The sequence below is a fragment of the Scylla paramamosain genome, chromosome 11 (assembly GCF_035594125.1).
Source record: "Scylla paramamosain isolate STU-SP2022 chromosome 11, ASM3559412v1, whole genome shotgun sequence".
NCBI lineage: Eukaryota > Metazoa > Arthropoda > Malacostraca > Decapoda > Portunidae > Scylla > Scylla paramamosain.
The window spans coordinates 21,743,523-21,748,522 of record NC_087161.1 but is presented as its reverse complement, the minus strand read 5'-3'; the positions used below and the strand labels follow the sequence as shown (position 1 = coordinate 21,748,522).

General features: G+C 43.3%; 1 protein-coding gene across 8 annotated transcripts in view; it reads left to right on the top strand.

Moving 5' to 3' along the window:
* LOC135105079 (uncharacterized) overlaps nt 1-5,000 on the top strand; it is a 190,212-nt gene that overhangs the window by 169,876 nt on the left and 15,336 nt on the right. For 6 of the 8 annotated variants that reach the window (XR_010270690.1, XR_010270693.1, XR_010270692.1 and 3 more), the window contains one exon: nt 2,461-2,557. The exons of the other annotated variants lie outside the window; for them this stretch is intronic. The gene's annotated coding sequence lies outside the window, so the exon portion shown is untranslated. The remainder of the gene's footprint in view (nt 1-2,460; nt 2,558-5,000) is intronic. 8 annotated transcript variants of the gene reach the window in all.

Genomic DNA, 5,000 nt, shown 5'->3' with positions numbered 1-5,000 from the left:
GACTTTTACGTTCAGGTATGTCTTTTGATCTTTCGTTACGGAATGTGCTCATGAGGTTTATAAGTGACTGTGTGTGTGTGTGTGTGTGTGTGTGTGTGTGTGTGTGTGTGTGTGTGTGTGTGTCTAACTTGCGATTTCAAGCCATGCCTTTCCTTATTATTCATATCATTATTATTATTTATTGTTATTTTATTTTATTTATTTTTTTATTTATTTATTTATTTTATTATTTTATTTTTTTTTATTTTTTTTTTGTATGTACGTAATTTGGAACTTAGGCTCTATTGGTGAAAGCTATGCCATCTAAAACTATCAGCATATCATTGGAACATCATGACCTGAAACATGTATTCGAATTCCCGACAAGACAACTGAATAGTTAAACAGTTTACAGTTAAATAGTTTACAGTGTAATTATACTTGTACTGCTCTGACCACACCTGAGTATCTCGGAGCAACTTATCAGGGTCTTTACAGTCTAATATGTATGTACTTGTTAATGACTTCCTGTTTGAGTTTCACAGGTTTTTCGCGTTCTGTCATGGCTCCCATACATGCCTTCCCTTTATACTTCCCCTCTCATCCTTATTAATTTTCCTCTTTATTTTTTCTATCTTATATTTTCCTCCTCACCTACGTTTATGTATCTCCGACATTTACCTTTTCTCTTCTCTAATATTTATGTGCTTTTGTAATTGTTCTTTCCCATCCTCTACATTCCTCCCTTTCACCCTTTCCTTTTCTGCTTTTTTTTTTCTTTCTACTTGTCTGATCTCCACATCTTGTATCACCTCCACCATTTTTCTCTATTCAAGTCACACCTTCCCATCCTTTCCTACCTTCCCTTCCTCCCATACATCCTCTCCTCCGTCTCCACTTCCTCCCTGCTTCTCAAATCACACCTCATCCTCTCCTTCCCTTACATCCCTCCCCCTCCTGCTCCCTGCCTGCCATCCCTGCGATGTCCATGTCTGCAGCCTCCTCCCGTTACCTCCCCGGGGGTGTGCAGCGACCCTCCACGGCCTTCCCTTAACAACCCCTGACCTCGTAACCTTACTGAGCCTCGCCCCGTCCCGTTACCTCTTGACCAAAACTCGTTTGCGACGTGTTTCGGCCAATTTCACGCTGTCTGTTGGAAGGAGTAGTGGTGGTGGAGGTGGAGGAAGAGGAGGAGGAGGAGGAAGCGGGGGGAGTGGAGGAGGTGGAAGAGAGGAGTGGAGGTGGAGGTAAAGGCTGAGGCATTTTTAGCTTCGTTGCTCGAGTGTGTGTGTGTGTGTGTGTGTGTGTGTGTGTGTGTGTGTGTGTGTGTTTCTTGCTACGCCCCGGATTAATTGTCCTTTCCTAGGTTAGAAAAAATGCTCAAGAGGGAGGCAGGGAGGCAATGAGGGAGGCAGGGAGGGAATGAGGGAGGAAGGGAGGGAAGGAAGGCACAACTATTTTGCCTAATTGATAGTCATTTATGCAAAGCCTAAATGGTTTGCGCAAGACTTGTAATTTCGGGTTTACTTGTTTTCAGGGATGTTGTTGTCTCGGCTTTTCCTCTTGTTGTTCTTGTTGATGTTGTTGTTGTTGTTGTTGTTGTTGGTGGTGGTGGTGGTAGTGGTGGTACTGGTGGTGTTGTTAGCTGTTGTGGTAGTGGTGGTACTACTACTACTACTACTACTACTACTACTACTACTGTTACTACTACTACTACTACTACTACTACTACTGCTACTACTACTACCACCACCACCATCGCTTCCACCACCATGACCATTTTTGCACAAACAACTTAACGACCAGAACGACCATTGCTGTCACTAACAACTGTTGTGCTATAGAAGCTTCGACACGCCTAACACTCACTCAATACCAGCCTCGAAAACACTTCACCAACACCATCTCCTCCTCTTCCTTCAGCTTCTCTTCCTCCTCCTCCTCCTCCTCCTCTATTTGAAGGGCGCGCTCCTCCCGTCACCGCCGCCAAGAAGTGGACCTCAAGGATTACCTAGTGTTTTGTTTTGATCCGAAGTCATCTTGTTCGCTGTCACTTGCACCTCGTGGTCATTGTTCTTTGTTTTTGTCCCTCCCTATTGTGTATGAGAGAGAGAGAGAGAGAGAGAGAGAGAGAGAGAGAGAGAGAGAGAGAGAGAGAGAACGTAGATAAATGTATGCGTGGAAAAAAATTTACCTGCAGCTTTTATTCCTTTGCTTATTTCCTTTCACGTTCAAATTTCTCAGTACAAAGTATTTCTCCCTGTCGTAAAATTAAATGTAACACTAAGAAAGAAAAGGATGATACGAAACATTATAATTATGAACTAGTATAATATATAATTACTAAGTTGTCAGTGAATCGGCCTTACAACTCTCCAAACCACTCGACAAAGTTTCAGTCTTCTCAGGCTCATAATTTCGAATCTACTCTTACGAGGCTTCAATCCACTATTTCCGATCCTCCTCCTCCCCACCAGTCAGATTGTAGTTGCTGTTCGGGGACCACGCTCCTCGCCTTCTGCATCTCCGCCTCGTCCACCTCATCCGCCGTCTCCAGCAGGTCTTACCAGTTGTGGAGGTGCGTGAACATAACACACTCCCTAATTAAGTAGCCTTGAAGTGTCTGCCCCTCAAACCCTCGTAAACGTTAAGTAAAAGCATTCCCCCTTGCATAGGCTTTTGTCCCCGGCGTCTCCAGTCTCGTAAACACGCATAAACAACACAAACGACGGACGGGGTAAGTTAGCCAGGATTCTTGACCCGTGTATACTAGATAGCGAGCGTCACGACTCTCTAGCTTATATATATTTTTTTTTTTTTCAATTTGCCTAAGCTTCCTTGAGCCGCGGTCCCGTGGGTCGCTTAATGCCTGGGATACTTGCATTAAACCCGAGCCTTTTGGAGTTAACTGTCGCTCCGAATGCATAAATCAGTCTGTTGTCTCGTCCAGCCGACCAGTTTTGGGGAAAATAAGATCAGTGGAGGTGCTGGAGGAAAATAAATGCCGGCCTTAAATATATATGAGTAAAGTTTCTAAAATATTTTGCGGGAAGAACTGGCCACTTGTGGATATTTCGATTTGTTGAATGTTGAAGTATTAGTTTTTGTTCGAGACCTTGGTGAGTTTTGGTTCAGAAGATGCATGAATTGTAACCATTAGTTGTTTTTTTCTTGCCTGAGTATTTTGTCTACGTGTGGAGGTATGTGCCTCACTTATTACTGAATGGTGTTAATGAATGGACATGAGTATTGAAGTGGTATAGGTGGGTACTATAATGACAGACACAGAATAAGATACAGACAACAGCAGGCTAGTATGTATCGTATAAAGTATAGGAAAAAGAACTTGTCTGAATCGTCTGTATCAGCAACATCCAATGATAGCAATGTTCGAAGAAAGCAGAGTGGAGTAGTGGCTGTAAAAATTAAAGCTATACCTTAACATAGAAATAGCACTGTGCCTATAGAGTAGTGTAGGATCTGGAAATCAATATATGGATGAGAATGTGACGAAGAGCAAAAAATGAAAAAAAAAATGGAAAGATGACAAAAAAAATATACAACTTATTACAGTTGTTCTCTTAAACGAAGCCAATTTACAAAACTGCCTCCTCCTCCTCCCTTCCTTCCTCCTCCCTATCTTTCTCCTCCTCCTCCTCCACCCTCCCAACCATTTTCCGCCTCCTCTCAACCTTTTAAACTCAATTGTTATCATTGTTCCATAGGTACATTTTTCTCAGTTTTCAGGATTTTCAAGAGAATATCTGTAGGGTTGAAAAAAAAATAAAGAATGATGGACAGGAGAGAAGGGAAAGGAAGGGAAGGGAAGGTTAGGGAAGGAAAGGGAAGGGAAGAAGAGTGAAGAGGAGGGAAGGAAAGAGGTGGGGCATGAAAGAAAGAGAAGGAGAATAGACAGGAGGGAAGAGAAGGGAAGGAAAGCATTTAAAGGAGGGAGAATGAGGAGTAGAAGATGGAATGAAGGGAAAGAGCAGAGAAGGGGATAAAGATGACACACACACACACACACACACACACACACACACACACACACAGAGAGAGGATGGAAAGGAATTCATGTGCAGACTTAACATCTTTTTAAAGCTTTTTAAATAGAGTTGTTGACGCAGGTAATGGGCGAGCACCGCAGTACAGGTGACCGCAGGAATGTGCTCGGCAGGGGAATGATAATGATGATAACAAGTGCTTTTGTGTTTCCCGCGCTGAGAGAGAGAGAGAGAGAGAGAGAGAGAGAGAGAGAGAGAGAGAGAGAGAGAGAGGAATAGCTGTTACATTGGGTTGGTGTAATTCTCTCTCTCTCTCTCTCTCTCTCTCTCTCTCTCTCTCTCTCTCTCTCTCTCTCTCTCTCTCTCAGCAGCCATCGTCACTTCATAACTCTCAACTTTTCCCCTTAAAGAAAAAAAAAACATCCAACATCGACTGTTCTTCCTGAACCCACGATCGATTCCTTGAAAACAAACATCTGTGGGTTCTGCTGCCGCGGCTTCTACAGGGGAGTTTAATCTTGAATAAGACGGGATTGAATAGTATAGAAATAGGATTAGGCATCTGATTCGTGAAATAGGATGTAAGGATCTCCTATGTGGGCTTCCCCTGATATCTCCTGGTGAATAGTGTGAGGAGGAGGAGGAAGAGGAGGATGAATAGGGGGAGGAGGGAAGGAAGGAAGAGGTGGTGGTGGAAAGGGAAGGCTGAAGAGGGCGGTGTCAAAGGTCATTCCTTAAATCCTCTGGGATAACCCTTTGTTGCAACGGTGTGGGTCTCTCTCTCTCTCTCTCTCTCTCTCTCTCTCTCTCTCTCTCTCTCTCTCTCTCTCTCGTCTGCATTACGTGTTTTTTTTTCTGGGTTCTTTCTGGTGTTTGATTTAATTCATTACTGTAATAGCCATTTTCATACTGGTTAACACCTGTGCAAAGACTGTAAAGCACGTGTAACGACAATTTACACACACACACACACACACACACACACACACACACACACACACACACACACACACACAC